The sequence below is a fragment of the Epinephelus fuscoguttatus genome, linkage group LG20 (genome assembly GCF_011397635.1).
Source record: "Epinephelus fuscoguttatus linkage group LG20, E.fuscoguttatus.final_Chr_v1".
In the NCBI taxonomy this organism is placed as follows: Eukaryota; Metazoa; Chordata; class Actinopteri; order Perciformes; family Serranidae; genus Epinephelus; species Epinephelus fuscoguttatus.
Window position 1 is genome coordinate 19988169 of NC_064771.1, and position 22992 is coordinate 20011160.

A 22992-nucleotide genomic window follows, 5' to 3' on the forward strand; every position below is an offset into this window, starting at 1 on the left:
CAAGCAAGTTACCTGTTTTCCTTTCCCTCCAAAACAACACAGTGTGTGCCATGGCAGGATGACAGTATGACAATTTTATGGTGAAAAGGAGAGCCCAGAACAGATCTGCCAAAAAAACAATGTCCTTGTGCTGAAGGTGCAAGAATAGCTACAAACAAATACATGGCACTTTAAATTAAATTAAACCTAGGTCTTCCTGTCCAGGAGGAGCCTTTTCACCAATGTGGCAGTTCAGTGTTATCAAGCGGGTAGCATCCACCGGTCAGTCCCTGATGTGTATGCAGCACCATGACAGTCCACACTCCTGCATCGATGTGGCAAAGTGGTCACTCTCCCCACACAGCCACACGTGCTCATTGTGGGAGGAAAATGTGTCTTCTTCTCTCCTGCCTTAGTGAAATATCAAAGTCAGAGCTATCAGCCATAAAAAGGACAGAGCAGAGCTGCACCTAGCGCCATGTGGCTTTGATGTGGTCTGAGCAGGCAGGCGACATGCACAAATCCCAGTAATCCTCCACACTAAAACTGTGCTGCACTGCTTGATCGTCACTGACACACCCCCTACCGCGCCTCTCCTCCCACTAGGTGCAGTTGTTCTCCGCTCCCTTCAGGAGATGTGACATCACGACAGGACACAGACGGTGTTTATAAGGGATTCTGCTTGTCAAGACTGAACGCTCAAGCTGCACCGAGCAGTTATATTTTCAGGTTTGAGAGGGAATCCAGCTCGAGAGTCATAAAGGACGGAGTCCAGAGAGTGTTATTTCATTGGCCCAGATGTGTTGAATAAATCATTTTTCCCAGACCTAATTAAACACTTACTGCCTAGCCCTGTTAAGCTATTAACATCTGCTCATCCAAATGCACAAGGAAGAGCTCCAGCACTAGATGGATTTAACGATGGCAGACGGAATAAATATAATGTTTTCTTTTATGTTCGCCCTTTTTTTCATTTTCTGTTTAAATCTCGCTTTCTTTGTAATTGTCTCAGCGTGTCTGCTGAGCTCGCTCTTAACATTTTGTTTGATTTCATTGATGAATTAATCCTTTACAGCTTCTGTTATCACACAGAATATATTGTACAACCCATGCTGACACCTGGGCTCATTATATTTCTGTTTCTTCTGTTTCTCACGTTCTTACAAGAAAAAGAACAGACTGATATTCAGTGTGTATTAGGGCTGCTCCTGACTAAGAATTTTCCTCATCAACCAATAGTCATCATTTAGGGCCATTAGTCGACTAGTCCCCTGCATGTTTGTGATATTAATTTCATCATTTAATCATATATTTTGGGCGGGGCAACACAATGGTTTGAGTTGAAGGTGTGAGAAAGAATAGTATCAGTAACATTGTTAATACTGTGCTACATTACAGAGAAATACAAAACCATACTAATGAACCTTCATTAATATAGGCCTATATTTTATCTACAAGTGCACGTCACACACTGAGCGAGCCGCCTGTTAATGACGCTGTCGGCAAAGCAGTAATGATTGTGCTAAGTGTCTAATGGGCATGTAGCTACTGACATGTTTCAGATGATACATCATGTTTGTAGTCAACCAATGAAGATGAGTTTACATATCACCTTGGGTTCATCCTTCACCTTCTCAAAATGATCCCACACTTTGGATTTCCTTCCGACATGTTATTAACTAGCCTGTGGAATAACTGCAGGTGCCAGCCCTGGCAATTAGGGACCTATCTTATAACAGTGAAAAGGAATATCTCATCAATTGCGGGAAAGTTATTTAGATTTTTCCTTTTACTAAATGTTTGCAAATCCGCTGTCTGCGTGTGTATGTCCTGCATTTGCATCTTTATTTTGTGCGCCACATGCCTTCAAAAAGTGTGACGGTGATGTGTGTGCATTGATGATTGTAGTTGAATGCTGCAGGTAAAACAGTGCCAAGCTAGCAAACAAGGCTAACATTAAGCGAACCTTCAGTTGTGCCTGGAAAATATTAATTCCAAGACTCATGGCTCACCAAAGACATTTAAAAGCTTGTTAAAGATCTGCAGGACATCCATATGGACCAATGCAATGCCTGCAAAAAATTAATAGAACTAGAAGCAGATAGAAGAAGACGCCATGGATGAAACACTGTGGCTGGAGCGTCACACAGGACGACACTCCAGAAGTTAACATCAGTAAACCTCAATCCGTGTCTCAAACTATGCTGTATTGGCTCCTATTGCAGTCCAATGCAATTTGAGGGAGCTGGGCCTTGAAAGTCCTTGAATTTGATGTTCAAGAAGGTGTGCCCAACGTGTAGAGCTGAGGTGCTGAGGTTAATGAAAAGAGTCCATTAATTAGGGTGGTGTTGGAGTTGAGGAGTCTCACAGCCAGCGGAAAGAAGCTGCTCTGTGGTCTGGTGGCAGCCGGTACTTGTGTATGATGCCAGACAGCAGCAGGGTGAGCAGGCTGTGGTTGGGATGGGTGTTATCTTTCTGTATCCTTTGGGCTCCGTGCAGGCACATCCTCTTACAGATAACACTGATGCTTGGTAAATGGGTCCCAGTGATGTTTTGGGTGGTTTTAATCACCCGCTGTAGGGCCTGCTGGTCCCAGTTTCCTGTCAGGGTGCTTTCTATTGCTCCTCTATAAAAATTAACAAGAATTTGGCACAGGATTTTTAGCATTTGTAAGTTTTCCTAATAACTAAAGATCAGCCTGTTGCTGTGACAGTAATGGCAGAAAATGTGATTGCAACTGATTTATCCCTATCATTAGGGACTGTCTAATTCATTGCACTCGAGTCAGTCCTGAAAGGTCCCACAGAAAAGCTCAGGGAAGCTGCTGCACTACAGAACAGAAGTGGGTTGATTAACCAGACTTACATTTTTTAAACCAGCCACCTAGTGCTCATACTGTTTGCTTACAAAAATGAACAGTGCTATTTCAAAAACACTTTCTATAACATATAAATCCCATTTGTGTGTTGCTTGTCCAAATATACTGTGGTGCATCAAGCTGCAATGGGCTCATTACTACTCCCTGAGGCCAGAAGGCAGAAAACACCCACAGGTGTTTAATGGTTGGTGAAAACCACAGGTATAATAAAGGCAGATTTAGGGTCTATGTAGAGCCTACACCGTTGTGAGCATTTATACTTGTGCGGTGGTGTGTCTGTGTCACTCTGCAGTTACACCTCCAAAACACTAGCAGGCAGTGGGGTTCAGTGAAGTGTGATAAAGTTTAGTTGATTCAAAACACACATTAAACATGGCTTAATAGCGACAATTTCAAGCACAAGTACACAATTCAGCTTCACTATAACTTGCAGCATTCACAGACAAACACTTGTCTTTATCTGGACACATTTTCCCTACAAATACAACATGTTAACATTATTAGCACGAGCCTATGGTATTTTACATTGTAAAAATTAGCCATGCAGCTAGCGACCTTTTTCTCTACTCATATGAAGCCAGGGACAACAGCAACATTTAACAAAGGTAACGTTACAAAATTCCACTCCATAAGGTTCACTGACAAAACAACTGTCTTATACTAAACACGTTTTCCAAATAAATACAACATGCTAATGTTATTAGCTCAAGTCTATGGCATTTTACATTGTATAAATTAGCCTAGCGACTACCAGAGATTTCCTCTGCTCATATGAAGCCAGGATAAATCACACACAAGACTTAAAATGCTTTATTGATCTTATCTGTTGAATTAAAGTAAATAAAAGATTTGTTTCCACTGAGGGAAATGGTTTCAGCTTATAAAAATAGACAGGAGGTCTGCGTCGCCGCCACGTATAGTTACATTTTTGGGGAGGTGCACGTCAGGCTACAGTGTAGGGTACGGTGTAGACGCAGAGCCCACGTCATATGTACAGCACTGATTTATTTGATTTATTTAAAAAATAAATAAATAAATAAATTAATTAATTAATTAATAACAAATGGCCACAAGGGGCAACAATGAGCATGCTTTGACTAGCAACACAAAAATGAAATTCTGCTTTCAAACAGCAATTAGCTTTGCAAGAGAAAAGACTCTAAAAGGATACTTATACAATTTTCAACTAGCTCTGCATCATGACAGTGTGGGTAGTATGTGCAAATAAACTGCGGTAAACTTCCCTCCATCTCACCCATGCCCAGATATTCCTGCTAATCTCCCAGATTTACACTGGCTCTGGGGCTGTTGCTTGAACTATTCATTGTACCTCCACATTTTAATATGTCCGCCTCCACGGACTTGCTCTCTTGCTTTCAGACCACTCAGATTAAACAGTAAAACTAAGCAGTGTTGTTCAAATTTGAGCCAAGATTCTGTCAGTGTTGCCCATTTCTTGCCTAAAATCCCTTTAGAAACATATTCTAGTACACTGTTTCTGACAACTTTAGTTACCAGATGGCTGCCATGTTGTTTCCTGTGTCAAAATGGACAAGCTCGCATTACGTCATCCACCAGCGGGAGCCGGAGAAGTGCAATGTATTCTGGTAAGTGTGGGTTTTCTACCTCTTCAACAAAAGTAAATGCCACAGCCCTTTTTCTCTGTTTTCTCTGGTCATGTAGCACCAATTTCAAAAGTATTTTTGTCTTTTGACTGCACAGACAGCCCAGTTCTATGAAAAGACCATCTTACAAGCAGTGAAATACTTGTTTAAGGATGTGCACTAACGGCTTGGTTTTGCAAATGTAAGTCAGGTTAACCTCTGCACCTCTGTGGAGAGCGCAGCACTTAGCTGCCTCCCTGAGCTTTACTGTGGGACCTTCTGGGTCTGACTGAGCATGCCCTTTACATCCAGCTAAAGATTTTTCATTGTTTACTTTTTCATGCATTGGTATTGGTAAGAGTACAGAGGAAAGCACAACCACATATCAGATTATTGTCATGTCACATTTATAGATATGTAGGGGCAGAGTTTTTGGTGTAGGTGACGGAGATAAAGAGGATGAAAGAGAACCTCAGTGCGTGTAAATGTGGATAGAAACACGCTGCAGGTAAAAGGCAGCAGTTTTTATCAAAATTACAACTTTCTACCTGCTTGTGTAACTGACTTCTGCACTGCAGTGTCTCCACTTCCTGTGGAGCCAAGCAAGTGGAAAGAGAATTTCACCTTTATGGATCGATAATATTATGAAATCAACTGTATCGTCAGTTATGTGATGGTACCTTGAACCAGCAGACTCTCAGACTTTGTGCCTCACACTGCACCACTTTTTATTTCCATAATGGCTTTATCAGATATTCAGCGTGCCATCAATGCCTAATTGTACCAACTCAGATGAGCATTAATAATCAGTGAATAATAATTCCTTTTTTTATCCATCTTGTGCTTTGTTGGAAAAGACAAACCTCTCTTGTACTGGTGGTTTGTCATGATTAGTTCAGGCTTGCTGATCTTGGCTGTCATTCCCTGAGCTCAATAGGATTTGGGGTAATCCCACAGAGCAGAGCGGAGCAGATGGACACACAAGTAAGATCACAGTGGTATAGGGGCTATAATTGGCCTGGCCCTCTGCCTGCAAACCCCTTTTACTGGTAGTAATTTCAATCCTTTGATTGTGTAATCAGATTTGAAATTAGAGGTAGTCTGTAACTGTTATGGTTGGCAAGTCGATTTATAACCAACAGGGACGTTTTATTTAGAAATCGACGTTCAGTAGATTTGGCTGTTACGGTTATTGCTTCGCTGGGCGTCACATACAGTAACTGTGCTGTAATCCCACAGAGCAGATGGACAGACAGGTATGTTCAGTCATACAGGAGCATGAAGTGGTCTGGCCTCATCCATCATATCAGAATTTTGCCATCATAAAGTAATTAATAAATGCACCAGGGGCGGAACAGAGGGGTGGCTTCTGGGGCTCCATCCCCCAATGTTTTTTTTCAATCCATTAAAATCTAAATGCCTGCACTGGTATTGTGGCTTATTCTTATGTCATTTCTTGGAGTATTTTCAAATGCTTCATACCCCTAAATTCTGAACAACCTAAGCTAAATGGTTATGTAAGTCATTGAACATAATGATTGATAAAAGTACTGCAATTATGTCATTCCAAAAAAAATATCTAAAAACATGATTTTTTTTCATCATTTCTAACAAAATCAAATCTGAAAACATGCGTTTTTGTGTGATTTACACCACGTTATGACGTCATTAAAGGTGTACAACTTGATGACATGGAAGACAGAAGCCTCTCTGGTGCAAAAAGAATTAATAAATGCCTGAATCAAGCTATTATGTTTTGTATTTTACATCAATATACACAGGATTATGCAAACATCAATCCTCATTACAGGAAAATTTCCAAGGAAATTATGGTGAAATATTACATTTGCACCTCATTTAAGGTAAGGCAAGTGAGAGGCTGCAGTGAGAGTCTCTCTTGGTGGGAGTGAGGACTGCTATATGCAGTTCACATAATACGGTCGAAATAAATATATATTTTTAAACACTTGAAGATCCACTCATTACTAAAAGTGTATGTCATATAAAAACTGAATTGTTGGTCAAAGTTGTCACAGTGAAATTTAAGGTGTGCTGATGGAGTCATGTCATCAGCTCATACACTGAGTAACATTACAAGTTAACGTTCCACCTTAAATGTTGCTAGCATTCGGCCTGGTGAATTTGATAATTTTTTATTCAGACTCCAGCCACTGCGAGAGGCAACAAAACATCCTTTATTTTATAGTTACAGTCTAATAATAAAAGTCTCCACGGTATGGACAGTGGTTACATGAGCCTCAAAACCAGCCACAACTCAGCCCTGAGCAGAGTGACCAATCAACAGACTGCAATGTTAACAGCTCCACCTTTTAGTACCAGATCTGTGTGCTAGGTGCCCCAACAGAGGGGGGACCAAAAATGGGGACGGTACGGAACGGTTCCATTGGTACCATCCACAACTTTTCACAGTGGAAACAGAAAAAAAGCTGAACTGAACGGTACTGTACTACTCGGTGGAAACCTGGGCTTATGACCCTGTTTATAACTGGTATTAACATGCATTTCAGTGACCTGAACACAAGTGTACAGCTGAGACACATAGCAATTCACACCGTAGTCTGTGTCTATCATGTGTCTTCAGCCAACCACTTTGCCACTTACACTAAAAGGTCAAAGGACCCCGCACAGCTATTACATCCACACTCTTGCTTGCTGCAACTAACATGCTCGCTACTTACGTTAGAGGTTGTATCAGTACAGATAGAGTAATGCTGTCAGCAGACTTTAACATGTCTCCTTCCATTGGGCAGAACGATGGACGGTCATGCAACACTTTGTCCAGCTTCTCATAAAATGTTATAGAGCAATAGCGCGCTGATGTAGGGGACGCATTTGAGTCTACACCACAAAAGATGTTGTCTTGTTTCGACTTGCCTTCTTTTACTTCCTCTTGGCCAGGTCATCATTGTAAATGAGAATTAGTTCCCATTTGAGTTCTGTTTTTAAGTAAAGGTGACATTTAAAGATAATAATAATAATAAAGAAAAGATATGCAGTCAAATGCACTTCAGATCACCTCACCAAGAGGTTAAAGTGATCAGATCCCAATGCATCTTGCTGGTCTTTTACACTTGTATTTACCACCATCAACATGTGAACTCATCACCAGAGATTCATGTTAATACAAGGTATAAACAGGCTCTGTGCTGTTCCCTAAAGAAATCTAATATAATGACGTAAATATTCTTCTGTTGGCCCAAACAGTTCAGAGTATTGAAGACCACATTTACTTGTCATAATTGCGGATCCTTGATATGCAATTAGATCAGCCCAAATGATTGTAGGATGGATTTAAATGTCGCAGATTTGTCAGCTAAACCTTCATTCAGTGAAGTCCACTCCAGCATAGTGTAACAGAAAGATTATTAATGCTGTTTACACCACCCCACTTATTTAATGTAACATAAAATCAGTACCATCAGACAGTTTTGCCTCTTTATGTGAGAGGAGTGAGAATTAGTCCTCAACATTTGTTGGGTTGTGGTTTCAGAATGATGAAGACAGTTGGAGAATAATTAGATACAAAAAAAGGATGTAGACTCTACAGGATCCTAGTTTCCCCTTGGCAACCATCATTTGTTTTTTCCAAATGTACAGATTTTTAGGCACTCTGTTATCTTAAATGGTTTGAGCACAAAGCTGTCATAACAAAATATCCCTGGATCCCCCCCTTGGGCAGAGCCCCAAGTGTTTACAGCATCTGGCTCCGCCCCTGAAATGTACTGTAATATCACTGAGCAGATGGCCATAGTACAGCTATTACTCTTCCTATCACATATTTTATAAGCAAAAGATAAAGCCCCAAATGACAACTAAATGTGGTCGAGCTGCATTATTATTGCCACAGTGGTCTGCTGCAAAGCACTCTGGGATTGTGCATCACTTTTTAAAGCTTGGAATCTCTCATGGTAATAATGAGAGGAGCATTTTTTGCCTATTTGCAGATGACACATCTTAGTTAAAGAAGAAGGATGGCAACAACATTCTGTTTTTACTATAGCATGCTAGAGCACCACTTAACGCCAATTTAAAAGAGCTCCTGGGATCCCGAAATGTCACCTCCAGCAGTTTGGTGTCAGGCCTCTTCACAACTGGAGATAAACCACAACTAACTTTTTGATTGTATTTGCAATATAGCCAAATATATGAGGAAGTAAAAGTGCTTGACTCAACTCGAGGCAAATTGAGTAAAGGTTTACTCAGTTTCAGATCTTTTTCTTTCAATTTAGTGCACTTCTCTGCCCAGACGGCCCAACACAGTCGACACAAAGTAAATGAAGTCGATGTTTATTATTCCCATCTCCTTGTAGCCTATTTCTGCTGCTATGTTGATATATTTTCTTTTTATTTTAAGTGCCAATATGTAGTTTGGGGAAGTACGACGTCTCGCAAAATAAATAATCCACGATGCAATTGCCTAGAAAGTAATCTCCTTTCAAAACAAACAGTGAACAGATCAGCCGGCTGAAAGAAATCTTTTAAACATAGAGGCGGTGAGAGCTCCAGAGCAGGATTACACAAAAGTTTTCTACAGAGGCTTTAGAGATTCATTAATCCACTCTGATGATGTATAATCAACTTTTTTTTTTTTTACAGAGTCTTTGCAGGAGTTCAGTTTTGCTCCTCAAGTCTACATATTCAAAGTAATTATTTTTAAAAAGGCACTGGCTGTGACGCTTCTTTAACCAGCGTGTCATCTGCATGTCCCCCTGTGCCGATAGACTGATGACAGCTTTACAGTTATGTGTCCAAACAACATATTATGTATAGGCCACAAGATAGGGAGTTACGAGAGACTTTTGTCCAGAATGATTAGTGAAAACGTTTAGCAATAGATGTAGCATCAGTGTAAAGTTGTTCCCTCCTGGGTGTGCAGTTCTTTCTGTGCACAAAGACATGCAAGTTGGGTGAACTGGGGTATTAAATTGTGAGTAGTTGTACGTCATGTAACTGTACAGATTGACCGCAGTGGTATCACTTGAGTTTGTGTCATTTGGTGACTACAAGTTTGAAAAATGACATAAATCTGGGTATGTGGAGTGAGTTTACGAGAACTCTTCGGCCCACTTCTCATCTCTGCTTGAGGTTAGCAGCTCGATGCTACAAACATGCTACCAGAGCATATGAGAGAAGTATAGCGACAAGAATGTCATGTCTTCGCCCATGGAGTTGTACATCCCCTGTGCTCACATGGTCAAAGGCTCTCCAGGTCACTCCAGGCTGCTCCGATCGATATCGCCACATGCTGCTCAACCCAGATTTCACCCCGTTGTACTCGTCTTGCTCACTGCTAACTCAGTTTCCTTTTCAGAGTACTTTGTAAAGTCCTTTGTCAAGCTTGCAGCAGCTGATTTTTGACAGAGAATAGTGTGTGTGTGTGTGTGTGTGTGTGTGTGTGTGCGATACACAGCAAAATTGGAGCAGGACAGAGCCAGAAAGAAGGTATCACTCTGACTTTAAAAAAAACAACAAAAATCTGTTCTGCGCTCCATCCGAGATTCTTCCGCTCGCTCACTCGCATTCTCTGGAAGCTACCAGCACAATGAACTCTGACCAACTGTCAGTGTTGAACTTGCATTGTGGGTAATGTAGGCGCCAGGTTTTGACAAGAGAAGGAAAATATATGGAATAAAAAGGACTGTATCTGGTTGTGCTGTAACAGTTTTACAGGAATGTAATGTGAAATTGGCAGAGAACTCTTACAAGTAAAATTTTAAGGACCTTTTTTTGCCATTGTATTTACATTTTCTGCTACTTAATACATATACTTAACTACATTTCAGTGGTAAATACTAAACTTTTTACTTCACTAAATTTATTCCGCAGCTTAAGTTACTTACAGAGCAAGATTTTACGTAAAAAAACATACTGTATGATTATCTAGTGAAATAAGGTGCATTGCTATAGATTTAACTATGAAACAGCATGTAAAGCAGGTGGAGCTAAATGTACCTGCTTTACATGCTGTTTCATAGTTAAATCTATACAACACATGATACAACATCTAAAATGCTCAGTATGGCATTACTAATAATAGGTTATTAATAGGTATGGTTAATATATATAATAATAATGCACAGTCTAAATCCCAATATTGCCAATTGTACTCTGGACAGGTCACCAGACTGTAGCCCTATTCGGACGGGATTAGTTTAACGTGGAGGTGTGGGGTAAAGTAATTATTACCAGGGATCTTAGTCCCTTCTGGACATGCCGTGTCTGAAGCCATTACGGATAATGTCAGTAAAAATTATGACGACTTTTACCTTCTGTAAAACGGTCCGGAGAAATTACCTCGGGTAATATTAATCCTGTGCGAACGCGATCCTTTGTAAAAATGTATGTAAATATTTCGTCACGTCCTGTTTACAACCATTTTTCCGCGCTTACAACTAGTTTTTGTGCATTTTTTAATGATGGAGGCGCTTGAAGAAGCATTCGGTGTTGTCGGCAGCAGTGATGGTGGACAGTGATCGCATAGCCCTATGTGGGAGACCAATCAAAAAGGGTTGAAAAGAAAGCACTTTTCAGAGCCACGAGACTTCTGGTTGTGTTAGGTAGGCCTAATATAAATCCATATTGCTAATCATTGTGTACACACAATCCTGATCATGGGCAATATTTCATATTGGGCTAATCATTTATTATTATTATCCTTCAGCTGATGCTTGCAGGAAGCAACGTAGCACGTACATGCAGACAGGAAGGTGACGCCAGGGCGCAAACCGAGTTACCACTCCCATCTCTGGTAGAATTACAGACATTTCCTGTCCTGTGCAAATCGGACATTTGTATTACAGACATCCTGTGGTAAACTGACATTAGTCCACATCCCTATGTAAAAGTAATCCTGTCTGAATATTACTTATCACGGGGCTGACACATAAAGACAGACAGCCATTCAAGATCACATTCACACCTATGGGCAATTTAGAGTCAATTACAGTCAATTAACCTAACCTGCATGTCTTTGCACTGTGGGAGGAAGCCGGAGTACTCAGAGAAAACCCACACTGACCCTGGACTCTGCCCTTGCATGCGGGGATACACATTAAAAGGTGTTTCATGTCACGCTACTGTTTTCCTGGGTTTCCCACCCTGTGTTGAGTGTAACATATCTAATTATTAATGAATTAATTTCCTTTTTTTGGTATTGTACATTCTGGGTTATATTATATAGTCTGGGGCTTCAGCCTGTTCCTCTTTTGGTTATTAACTGTGAGAACATTTGTGTGAAACAATCTTTGTTGCCCCAGATGTCTGCAACCGAAATAAAACCTATTCATTCATTCATTAATTCAAGAAAGGAGAACATGAGTGCAGATATGAGAGGATCTTTTGTCTTTGATGGTAGCCGACTAACTTTTTGTTTCTCAGTGTGAGTGGACAGTGACGAGTTAACATTTGATGAGACAGTGCTCGTGTACTTCCCTCTCCGCCATGGGGCGCAAAGACCAGCGCAGAGCGGGAGCAGAGCAGAGCAACCACCCGGTAATCCGTGCGCCTCTTGCCGTGGACATAATTAGATTACGGTGGTGCACCGATCACTGCTGCTGCTGCTCCTGCGGTAAATGCAAGAATACCTTCCGACAAAAAAAAAAAAAAACACCTCCCTTTCTGACTCCGCATCGCCTCCCTCTCTTTCTCTTTCTCTCTCCTGCTAATGTGGTTAGGTCTCTCCTCTCTCCTCCCCCTCCCTCCCTGCTCTCTGTCTCTGGATGAGGACGCAAAGGGGGGAACACTAGAGGAGATATACTGTTACCCTGCCTCTCTCCTCCACAGCTCGCACTCACCTCCTAAGTCCCGCACTGGAGACTCAAACTAACAGGAGACAAGAGGAGGAGGACACTATCTGTCACCTCTTTTTTTTTTTTTTGGTCTGTGTGACTTGAACACAAACTCATTTTTCTCCTCGGCTTGAAGGCGCGGGCAGACAGCGGCATTTTCCCATCCCCTTAGAAATAAAAGAAAGAAGTGGAGTCGGGTGGATGAGTTGTGTGGATGTTATTTCCTGGATTTTCTCCTCGGGCTGTGTCTCACCGCGGCCCCGGACACGGCAACAGTGTGTGGAAAAGTAGATTTGTATGTTAAGCGTATGGCTTCAACGAGGATAACGCGGTAAGTGCTCCAATGTGGAGCTGTGTTCTTTAATGAAACATAGTCTGCTGTGACTTATAGTGTGCCTGTGGTGAGTTCACTGACCTAAAGGCATTTCTTTTATTCCCTCCTGCTTGATTCATCCCTCCAATACATCACATTCCTTTATTCTGTATTTGTATCTTGAACTGAAGTTTGCATGTGCTCCTGTCACTAGAATATAAACATATAAGGAGAGACACTTGCTGTGAAAAACTCTCCCACATCACAGTACAGTAGTTTGAACAGTTGGAGCCGAGCTGCTGCTTTAATGCCACTATTCTCTGTCTGTGGTGCTGAAACAGGCTGAGCTGGATTATTGGTGCTGGTTTACTACATTGAAGACAACTCAGCACATTTACATGCAACACGCTGCTTAAATTTACCCCACATCCTCCTCCTGCTATTGGACAGTGATCATAATGATAGCGGCTGCACCACCAGTTAGTGCTGGGTGTCTGATGTGATGTTAATGTGGATTAACTTGCATTTCCTGGTGTTTAAAATCCATTCTATATGTAAAAGATTTGCACACACACACACACACACCTCTTATTGATCTCCTGCACTGTGTGTTTTCAACAAGTAGACACTGTAAGCGCCTACGAGCTGCTACAGTAACAGTGTATCTGTGGTCTCTGTCTCAGTGGTCCCGTCACAAGCAGGTTACCTCACAGCAGCCTGTGTGTCTCGGATTATAAAGACAGGGAGAGAGAAAGAGAGTCATCCGATTACCTCAAATTAGGGGCAAGCTGTCGCCTCCTCAAGAGGGAGCAGATAGTGAGGGGAGAAAGTCAAAGGTGAGGAGGTGGGGGTGATGTGAAGGAGGTGTAACAGGTGAAGGGTGGGTTTTTTTTTTTTTTGTTTGTTTTTTGGTTGTTTTTGCTGATGACTCCCATCATGGGCTTGATCCCGCTCTGGGTGTCAACATATGAGCCCCTTTTATAATTTGCTCAGTCATGCTTGAAAGTGGCGTGTACACACACTGACTTAATATCGCTGCTGTGTGTGTGTGTGTGTGTTGTGATGAAGCACACTGAGGGTGTTCAATACCCATTGGTACCTGTGTGGGTGGGATTGTGTGTGTGGGTGCATGTAGGTACGTGCACACGTGTGTGTGTGTGTGTGGTCTCATGTAGGTACGTGCATGCTTGTGTGTGTGTGTGTGTGTGTGTGTGTGTATGTGTGTGAAGAAGGGTCAGACAGACAGAATGTGTTTCGTGAACCTGGGACCCGTCCGCTCGTCACCGTGTCAAATCCTGTTAGTCATGCTGGATGACAGAAGCACCAGGACAGTGGATTTAAATAACTGCTGCTAAGTCCTTGCCTTCTGAATGAGAGATCGCCTGTGATGGTTTACTTTGGTGAATGTGTATTATTCATCTGGTGCTTTAGTAAATTGGTTGTTTAACCCTTGGAAACCTGGAATGACATCACTTTTCTTGTGTTGCTTTCAGATGCCTTTGTCAAGACTTGTCTTATTTAGACCTTTGAGCCCTGAGCAGACTGATGCGATTTCTTTCAAAAATGTTGCTACAAAAGGAATAGGAGAAACTTGGTAAGAAATGTCCCACAAATTGCAAAAAAAGGTATCTATCTAGGTATCTATTGAAGGTATCTACATAAAGGTGACATGACACTGTCATAACTATGACATGACACTGTCACGAACTTGTCATAAACATTATGTACATGTCATAAATGTTTATGACTGCTGTCATTAAGTGTCATTCAGTTTTTGTAATGACAAGTTGACATTGTTTGGGTTGTCTTGATTATGAAACTTGACATTAATTAAAGTGACATTACCACAAGTTGTCTTTGTCATGACAAGTTGACATTAAATTTGTTTGGGATGTCCTGGGATGTCGTTATAATGACAACTTTACATTAACATAAAGGTATCTTCAGGTAATGTCATTACAGATGTACCGATACCACTTTTTCCTTCCCGATACCAATTCCGATCCCTTAAGCTCAAGTATCTGCTGATACCGAGTACCGATCCGATACCAGCACGTAAAATAAAAATGGAGGGGATATCAATTGTTGTATGTCTCAACTCCTAAAACTCTATGTAAAATATTAAGAAATAACTACATAATAGTAGAATGAATGCTATAAAACTTTTTTTTTTATTATTATCCAGTGTTGACACAGATCAAGACACAGGTTAAAGTGCAGCCACACAATTTGGTAAAAAAAAAAGACATTTTAAAAGCTACAGTAGAATGCTTTTTAAACTCTGCTCCATTTCCCTTTCATTTGCCTGTAGCATGCGTATGCGTAATGACGTGAGGCATTACGTGGTATCGGATTGGTCATAGGCTGTACTCGCCAATACCTGATACTGCATTTTAGGCAGTATCGGAGGCATTTCCGATACTGGTATCGGTATCGGTACAACTCTAAATGTCATCCTGGACATCCCAAACAAATTGAGTGTCAACTTGTCATGACAAAGACAACTTCTTGTAATGTTGCTTTGGTTAATGCCAAGTTGTCATAATCAAGACAACCCAAACAATGTCATGTGTCATTACAAAAACCAAATGACACGTAATGACAGCAGTCATAAACGTTTATGACATATACATAATGTTCATGACAGGTTCGTGACCGTGTCATGTCATTGTTATGACAGTGTAGACACCGTCAAGTAAAGTGTTACCAAAAAACAAACATGTTTGTTTTGCTTGCTTTTAACTTTCTTTAGTTTCTTTTTTGTTCTTCTTTTACTAATTTCTTGCAATTTTTGGGGGTCATTTCTTCTTTCGCTGCGTCTTGCCTTCTTTTTCTTTCAAAGAAATCAAAATTTGCACAGGCTCCAAAGGGTTAACAGTGCAGAAGAAATGTGCGTTTAAAAAGCCCCCTTCCCTAACGTTGCTTTTTCACGTATTCTAGAAAAAATAGCTATTTCCTGTTTCACCAAATTCACATTTGGGTATTATTTGTTACTTTTTCATTTGAGCGCTGACACAGTATTTACAATCCTTACTAATAGTTACTGATCATATATGACCCATACACTGACTGTACAAATTGCCAACGCCAATTAAATGGCAAAACATTTCATTTTTACTCATATCTAAGGCATCATGTTCTAACAATCAGTCTTGCGCTGACTGATAAATGTCCTTGATTCAGCTAATTTCTTTCAACTTCAAATGAAAGTGTCATTGACTCAGCGCTTTTGATATTTTAGTGCTGCTTGCTTTGAAAAAGAACAAATCATCATCTCTTCTGAAAATCCTTGGGATGCCACGTGTAAACTGTGTAGTTCCTAAGTAACCTGGATAACAAGCGATGAGCATTTTGTGATTTACCGCACAAATAAACAATTTACAAATAAATAAAGGCTGATATTTCAGACCAGTGGCGTGAAAAGATGGGGATACAGGATGGGATCCTGTCTTGTAAAGCAAAGGTGTGAAATAGTTCGGCTTTGGAACCGGCTTGTTCAGTTGACGATTGAAAGGCTAACCAAAAAGATTTTCATATGGGATCAATTATACCCCTGGTCTGTGCAGTATTTTCTCTTTCTGAGTCATATGACATTTTCAGTAATAATTAGCATTTGTTTGCAAAAGTTCAGGCGAAGTACCCCAACTTATTTTGGATGCCTGAGTGTGATAGGTTGAGTTGGTTCTTCAAGGAGGACATTTATGTCTTTGCCAGATTTATTGAAATATCATGGATATTAAGACAGAAAACACTGTGTCATATGTAATACTACAATCTTCAATTATTGATTTCTATATTTTGGAAAAGCTTCTTTATTCATCTTTTTGTATATTCTAAAATTCTCTTGGCATGAGTCTGTGGATATATATTCATGAAAAGACTTTGTGGCCGTCTTTGAATGTTGGTACTGATAATGTTTAGTGTCCTCTAAGCCCATGTGGCCAGGCACAATTATGTGCACAACACTTAAATAAATGAACCAGTCAATAAATCGATCAATACAGCCAGTGGGCCAGAACCAACCTACTGGATGACTTTGCACACCTAATATCGATGCACTTGTGGAGCCTAAGAGGTCCAAATTTTCAGGAGTTAAACAGTGAACAGCTTATTTCATGTTAAATGCTGCTTTAGAGGTTTCGCCACCCTGACCAGGGTACAGTTCTCTGAAAAAAACAATGCATGCTTATTGTGGATCATTATTAAAGACATTGAATATTGTGCAAGTTATTGTCACTCAGCATTATTGACACGCATCAGAGAGAGCCACATCAGGGGGACTCAAACGCAAATGAATAAAAGTTGGTTTTGAGCCTGGACTTAAAAGAGACAATGGTGGAGGCAGATCTGATTCCACAGTTTGGGGGCAGACACAGCAAAGGTGGGACTGCCAGGAGCCCCAGGTCAGCTGACCTGAGGGACCTGGGGGTAGAATAGTAGGTTAGAAGGTCTGCGATGTAGGACGGGTCCAGACCATTAAGGGCCTTGTACACAAGTCAATTCTGAACTTTACAGGCAGGTGTGATATGGTCTCTCTTCTCTGGGTACCTGTGAGGAGCCTGGCAGTGGCGTTCTGAAGCAGTTGGAGGCGGGACATCTTAGAACAGTATGGGTGGAACTCTATTGCTAAGGCACTGCCAAGGTGGTTGCCAAGGTTTGTGAGGTTACGCTGCTTCTAGGGATACTCCGATATGGATTTTTTCAACCGATAACCATAACTGATAATTACCTGCTTCTCATGGACGATAACTTCTCATTTTAGTATTTTAAAAAGAAGTGTATAACCTGTAGTTTATGTACACCTGAGGGTAAGAAAGGCTAAGATGTAGGGAGAAAAATATTGTTAACACAACAGAAACAAAGAACAGTTCTGACTCTTCATACCTAACATTAGGCTGTGAAAAAGACAGAGATTTTCTGGGGAATTGTGTAATGGCCTCCCCTTAGTGCCCCTGCCCCCATATAACCCTACACTACAGATGCACATAATGAATACAAGGATGTAAAAGTAAAATGACTTTTCATCAGTACTTTATTTAAAGTTAACAGTAACAGAGCAGGAGATGATGAAGCCCAGTGTTACTGTGTAATTCTCTGGTGTATCAGTAAAGTCTATAAACTACACTGCAGAGAAGTTTGGGCGGTCAGAGATCCGGCGCTTGGTGCTATCCTGTTGTCTTCTTCTGCAACTGTGAAAGACGTCCACATCGTGACATGTTTTGCCCTGGAGACAGCATGCTGCAGTTGCTGTTGTTTTTCTTCTTCTCTGTGTTTATTGGCGGCTCACAGACCAAGTTTAAAGGTACATGTACTGCCACCCACTGTATCGGGTGTGCAGATCCTGCCCTTGTTAAGTCAACGAAAGCAATCTGACCGCCTATTATCGGTGCTATTTATCGGCCTTAAAAGCTGGTCCACAGTTAAGGTGGTTTGGGCATCTGATCAGGATGCCTCCTGAGCGCCACCCATTGGAGGTGTTTTCAGGCATGTTCCACTGGTAGGAGGCCCAGTGCCAGACCCAGAACAGGCTGGAAGGATTACCTACCTTTTCTGATCTGGGAACGCCTTGGGGCCCCCAAGAGGAGCTGGAAAGCGTTGTTGGGGAGAGGGACGCCTGGGGTGCTTTGCTTGGCCTGCTGCTCCCACAACCCAGCCCCGGATAAGTGGAAGAAAATGGATGGATTGGGTTTAATTTTAATTATCGGAATAATGCATACATATAAAAATGCCCGATCATGCATCCCTGCCTGCTTCCTCAATAGCTTCCACTTATTTTTCCTTAGACTTCTCGGACTGTTCATCTGTTTGTCAAGAGAGGAACTTTTCCAGAATGTACCTGTACTTCTTTACACCAAAAGAAAGGGTAACATTCAGTGGTGTTGTTATTTATGGGTTATTATGCAATAGTTTTTACTGGTCTGACCCTCCTGAGATAAAATTGAACTATAAGTGGCCTGTGAACTAACATTAATTTGACTCCCCTGTTTAAGAGGAAGAAGTGAGCACTGCAGAGAGTTGTTTGCAATAATAGCGAGGGGTTATTAATGTTACTGTAACTGTGGCAAAAATAAATGTGTGCCTTTATTGCAGTGGTTATCTGGGTTCTTAAGAATCAGAGCCCTGCTGGTCTTTACTTTAGTCATCTGCTTATTGAATGATACACACATGGGATGTTATGTTGGCTAAACGCTGCTAATCTGGGTCCCATGGTTCACTATTAGGAGCCGCTGCTTTAGTCACACTGCGCCGAAATGCTTCTGTTGCCTTTTATTTTGAAATGAATGCAGGATTATTAATACAGTAAGAGCATCAGAGTGTGTTTAACACTGTGCCTTCATTTGGCTTCAGATTGTATTTTTCTTCCTGCAGTAACATATTTGCCATAGGTCGTAACATATTGGATACAAACAGATGTCAAGAATATCAACATCTACAGTTTCACATTCAGCTACAACCATCTACCCTGGGTAATCAGATACACTTACTTCCTTACTTAAGCCCTTTGCTCCTCTAGGGAGTGTAGGCCATTCACCAATGTTCTCCGCCTCACTCAGTTGTTGGCAGTTCTTTCCAGATCTCCCCAGCTGACCCCACTTCCACACTGGACACCTCTTCTCCAGCTCTCCCTGAGGCGACCTCTTTTTATTGTTCCCTGAGGGTGCCATTTCAGGGTCTGTCAGGTAATGTTTGTGGCAGGTTTTCTGAGGGTGTGTCCAATCCAACGCCAGTCAGTCAGTGGGATCCTGGCTGGTTCTTTTCCGCAGGTCCACATTGCTTCCTTTGGCTTTCCACTTGATGTTTAGTATTCTCCTGAGGCAGGTGTTAATGAATGTTTGCAGCCAGTTTGTGGTGTGTTTTTCTGTTTACCAAGTCTCTGGTCCGTACAGCGTTACCTGCTTCACATTGAAGTTCAGGCTGTGTATTTTGGTGTTGATTAAGATGTGTTTTGAGCTTCAGAACTTTCCGAGCTTGCCTTACCTTATTGATTCTGCTTTTTTATCTCTGCATCAGATCAGATAATCAGACACAAGCACACAGGAATGTTGCTCGTTAGAAACTTTGCCAAATTCAGATGGTTGAAACAAGAGACTTTGATAGTTAAGAGTCACTTCTGTTTTGAAATAATGCCACACCAATGGTACAGTATTAGTTTCGACCAGTGGTTCCCAACTGGTCTAGCCATGGGGTCCAGATTTCTCCTTAGTCACTGGTTCAAGGTTCACACAGTTTGATACATAAAGCATCATACTTCCCACTGGCCATATTGTCCAGCTAGTTTGCTGTCTCTTCCCAGTACCTGTCCATAAATCACTCATTTCACAGCAGGAAACGGCGCTTAAAAATTGAAGCTCTGTGCTGGAAATATACTGTACTTTATAAAGTGTGTTTTGTGCAAACTTGATGTGTTTTTGAGTCACTTGCGGTCCATTCAGAATTAACCTGTGACCCACTTTTGGCCCACCAGTTGGGAACCAGTGGTTTAGACAGTGTAGTAGGAATTGTCTTGTTCTAACAGTAGTGAGACTGGAGTGGTGGTGTGTGGTGTCAAACAAGGAAACTATAAAAGGAAAAAGGGTCATGTTGTCAGTGAAAGTTGTTGAAATTTTGCATAGGAGCAAGCGTTTGGTGCCACTTTATTGATGTCAGTGGGAAGGGCACAGTAAGTCACACGGTAAGTCATCATGTCTTTGACTTAAGAGTCCATCCACATTACGTGATGGTGACTGGCTTATTTTTATCTAAATGTGCATGTTTGTTTTCCTTGTAATTAGTTTCCAAACAGATTAAGTCTCTGTCCATCACTACGGGAGAAGAACAGGATAGCCATCAAACTCTGGCTCCAATTCAAAATTCGAATCCAGACACTGATGTCATGACCTTTTCTTTTGTTGTTTCAGTTTCCGTGTTGTGAAACAGGACCAGCGCTTACTGACTAGGCTGTTTTCCACAGAGCCTAGCATGGCTGGTAGAGCCCTACTCAGATTTCATGACAGTGAGCCAACCCCACTGACAATGGTACACGTACCCCTGACAGTCTGAAATTAATACCTCGACCATAGTTTGGTGAAAAGTTCAAAGAGAAATTGAGCATAGTGTTAGTTGAGACATGACATAATGTCAAGCTCAGCTCACATCCCAGCTACAGCAGCTGATCTCAAACAGCCCAGTCAACTGATGGAGCAGCTGACTGATGGAAGGGAGTCAGCTGATAGATCACATGATTTCTTCCTATGCAACATATTGGCAAATCTCACTCAGGGCGCCCAATTTAAACTGCTCTGACCTGCCTACTGTTGCTGCTTCCTCTGCAAGCCGCTTTGCAACCTGCCTCCACCCAGCTCCTCCTTTTCATGCTGTGTCGGACTTATCAATGTCATTTCTGTTTGTTACTGATGCTGTTCTGTTCTGTTCCTGAGGGGTCTTTGCTGCTGCTCTCCCTGCCCTTCCATGTAGGCGCATGGAAGGGCAGGGAGGTTTGCTCTCTCTGTCTCAGGCTTTCCACGTAGGCACATAGGAGGGCAGGGAGGTTAGCTCTCCCTGCCTTAGGCTTTTCTTGTTTGCATGTGGAAGGGCAGGGACGTGTGCTGTATCCGCCTAAGGCTTTCCACATAGGCATGTGGAAGAGGCTTTTGCGTAGGCCCGAGGAAAGGCAGAGAGGCCGCAGAACATACCGCCAAATATAATACTGCAAGTGGAAATAAAGTTTTCTCTGACTAAAGTGTTACTGACTGAAAAAAAAAGCCAAATGATTCAATGCAAGTCTCATCATACAGCAAACACAGTCTGATCTGACCTATGCAGGCATACATGGTTATGGTTATGTTTTTCGTTTTTTAAGAGGGCAATGTGTGCCTGCATCTTTTCAAAAATGTATTTTCACTCTCAGTTGTCACAATGTAACAGAATTTTATATAAGCCCTGATTTGTAAAAAAGAAATGCTGCCTCAACTGAATAATTTGAACACAAAAAAGTGTGTTATTTATTTAGTCTGACATAAAGAGTAGTACATTAATGACAAGGATTTCCCTTTCATGGAACCTTTACATTAGTAAAGGTTGACATTGGCTTTTATATTTTACATTTCATGTAAATGAATGAAATGAAATGATTAAGTGATGACCTTGTATCATTTTTTTTTTAATCCAATTTACGCATCTTAGATGCTCATTATTACATGAATTTATTCATTCTTTTCGTTGACAATTTGATCATGGCATCAATAACTCACATAGATATGAGCAAGGTTTAATAATTTAGTATTGTTATATCATTTCCAAACATTATTGCTGCAGATTGTTTTGGGCTGCTTTTGTTTCATCCCAATCAGCAATTCCAACAAATTATTGGAGGTCAGGTCCAGAGAGCCTCTTCTTTAACTCCACCAACAGATCCCTCTGTACTCACTAAAGATTTAAACCCCTCATTATAGCTTTATTTACATTTACTCACTCCCCACCTGTGACTTCTGTCCTCTCTCTGTATCTGGTCTATTTCCTTCCAGACTACCTATTAGAGAGATGTCATACTGAATTAGCCACACTCATGTGACCACGGCTAACTATTCTTATTCCTGACAGATTGCAGGCTATGGCTGAGTTCTTCAGTTTCTATATAAGGGGAGGTGGATGGTGTAATCCTCAGCGGTATTGGAGAATTCTCCAAAAGCATATGTTCTCAATCTAATCTTATTCTGCCTATTAGGGTTTTGCAAATATACCACCCAACTCCTATGCATTTACAAAACAGTGGGACCCACTATTCATCTCAAACTACTCTTTCTCCTGTGTGTCTGAGTACACCCTCAGATAATATCTAATTTGATTCTTTTTGTTCAACTAAACTTATATGTGGCCTGGTCATAAAATGATGGGACCGGACACAGAATAAAATTTTATGTGGGTCTTTATTCCCCGACTGAACTTACAAAAACATAAGAACAGCGTTAATACTGTTGAGTGAGGATCGTAGATAATTACAGTGGTAACTGTAAAGGATGGCTACCTCGCTTTTCTGTATACAAAACTGGTACTTTAACTATTAACTCTCGTACTCTGATAGCATTGATGCCAAAAAAAAACCCATTAATACATCTGCACCGACTACAGAACAATAAACAGGTTGCTACAGAATATAGACAACAGTAGTGGCCCTTTCCTGGCAACAAAACAAAAAACACAGTACAAATAAATACATTTTCTTAAGCCACAAAATTGTTCAAGTACTTCAGTAACTTCAATAGTGTATTACCTTAGTGGAAATGTACTGTGTATTTATGAACAAAATACTGCCAACATTTTCACAGAAGTCAAAATTAAAGTTCACGGGAAAATAATAAAAAAAAAACTCACTCTCACTCCAGTGTGTAGCCTGCACACGAGGACGCACACACCAGGAACTCAACACGGCAT

At 41.2% G+C, this 22992-nt stretch overlaps 1 protein-coding gene across 1 annotated transcript in view; it reads left to right on the forward strand.

Annotated features, from left to right (window-relative positions):
* The first annotated feature begins 12230 nt into the window (after positions 1-12230).
* Positions 12231-22992, forward strand: part of LOC125881273 (protocadherin-15-like) — a 363072-nt gene continuing 352310 nt past the window's right edge. The window contains exon 1 of the mRNA XM_049564361.1: positions 12231-12600. The gene's annotated coding sequence lies outside the window, so the exon portion shown is untranslated. The remainder of the gene's footprint in view (positions 12601-22992) is intronic.